At 36.8% G+C, this 2,500-nt stretch overlaps 1 long non-coding RNA gene across 1 annotated transcript in view; it reads left to right on the forward strand.

Annotated features, from left to right (window-relative positions):
- The window catches only part of LOC149134884 (uncharacterized), a 17,368-nt gene that overhangs the window by 463 nt on the left and 14,405 nt on the right, over positions 1-2,500 (forward strand). The gene's annotated exons all lie outside the window — the stretch shown is intronic.

The following is a 2,500-nucleotide window of genomic DNA, read 5'->3' on the forward strand; positions in this document are numbered from 1 at the left end:
AAACGATTAGTTAGTTGATTCCAAGGATTCTAGTGTTTAACCGGCACATAGTTTTAATCCTGAAGAGATGAAAAACCACGTGGATCCAGTTCTCACGAGTTTACTAACGAAAAGGTGTAGAGATACAATTAAACAAGAGAAAGCATATTTTTTAGTTGCTGAGGCCAACCTGCCAAACTCAACGTTCAGTGTTTAGGGATTCCGATGAATTTGTGTCTGGAAAGTCCTTTCCATGATACTTTTATGAAGATCAGTATTTAACCATATATTAGTAAGTTCCTTCCATTTGTGATACCGATTTTTTACAGTGAACAAGAGAAGAGCTCACAGAGGTTGGTAATTTTTGAAATAAAAAAAAAAATTAAAGATTCATGTTATACTGCTAGGCGTTTTGTGCAATGTTCTCACAATAGCTCCAATATGTTGCCATAGAGTGAAAAGTTATTTCATCGACCCTCACAGAGGCAAGTAAAAACAATGTCAAGGCGTTTTATCTTTAACGACTACAGAACTAATACATGTTGTTAGTATAATGTTATTTTCTGTCTCACTCTTTATCCCCCACCTTTCTGTCCTTCTCTCCCCCCTCTCTCTCTCTGGTTATTGGAGGCGACATAATAATTATGCTTGACCACTTAGAGAGAAAGAATATATCACATAAATACGTTCCAGAATTCACAAATAGTTTTTCCATAACGACGTAGACCACCAACAGCGCTTGGTCTTCCTTAGTTATAAATACTATACTCAACAAATCTATAGATAAAATTCGGGTATCGGGTAGGAGATGGAAACCAGAATGATTTCTAAAATATCATACGTATCCATCACAAATGTCTCCGCCTACTTCTTAGCACTCACTACACAAACTCACTAAATATTTTCCAAACGGATCCTTCTCGCTATTAAACCGAAATCACTGTATTACATTATAATGGTGTCTACTCCAGATGATAGTAATTCTAAACAGAATAAGAAGTTAAGTTAGTGCGCTACACAAAACCCAGTATATAGAATAGCATAAGGAGGCTACAATGATGGTGAAATACAGCATGTGTTGGCAATAAATTTCTCCATTCCGATCAACCCTGTGTAAACTGAGAACAGCAACAATGACAACAACCACATGTATAGATATTATTTAAATTGTATATATGTGTTTCTCTCTGCATGCAAATATACACGCATTCATGAAAGTATATACACAACCGCGTTTAAATATATATGTATATATATATATATATATATATATATATATATATATATATATATATATATAAATGAGCGTGTATAAATGCATAAATATATGTATGTATGCTTGTACGTACGCACACACACACACACACACACACACACACACACACACATACATAAATACAGAAACATGCACAGTGTACAAAATTGGGAGGTTAGTGGAAGCAAGGAGGAAGGTAAGGGTGAGAGGAGCTAGGATGGGGAGGGGGATAAACAACAGAGAGAGTAAACATCTCAGCGAGTAAACCGAGTAAGAAATTCTGTTTTTTTTTTATTAAGGACTGGAATGGAAAGGAGTTACTTGTAGATGAAAAATAGCACAACCAACAAACAGATATTTTGATATTACTACTACTACTACTACTGCTACTACCACCACACCCGCCACTACTACTACCACGACTACTACCACAACCACCTCTACCACCACCGCCTACGCCGCCAAAACCACCACCATCACAAACATCAACATCACCACCACTACTACCATTACTACTACTACTACTACTACTACTACTACTACTACTACTACTTAGTAGTAGTACTGTTATTGTTGTTGTTGTTGGTCGTGATGGTAGTAGTTCTTGATGTAGTACTATAGTTGTACCTTGTAATATTTACTTGTTTCGATCACTGGATTGCAGTAAAGCTTGAATCGGGGTATCATGCACACACACACACACACACACACACATGCACACACACACACACATACACACACATGCACACACACAGACGCACACACACATACACACACTATATATGATTTTTAAAAATTCGTTTATGGTAACATTAGGAGTATGCAAATAAAGCTACCGTTTAATGATACAGACTAGTAAGTCAGTTTTTTCGTGGTTGCATCATGGTTATACCGTAATAATGAAGGTTAAATATAATAATAATAATAACTCTAGGATGGAATTTATAACTATTTAATACATCGCTACGCGCGTTTCCACAAATCACATGATTTTAATATCAGAGTCGGTATCCTTGTGATTAATACAGTATAGTCCGTATTATCCGTAGCATCCGGTTGATCATCGTTATTGATTCATTTCATCAGGCGACACTGCATTATTGGATGAATCACAGAGGGATGTTTATCCCTTCTTGCTAGTATGAAGGGCAATCTAACTATATGGGTATTTCTGTATGTACATAGTAGGGAGAGATGGGCGATGGGCGCAGATGAAGGAGATGGTAGTCCGAAGTAGTCCGATGGTAGGCGATGGGTGCAGAGAAA

Source organism: Octopus bimaculoides, chromosome 7 (genome assembly GCF_046866305.1).
Source record: "Octopus bimaculoides isolate indiv1 chromosome 7, ASM4686630v1, whole genome shotgun sequence".
NCBI lineage: Eukaryota > Metazoa > Mollusca > Cephalopoda > Octopoda > Octopodidae > Octopus > Octopus bimaculoides.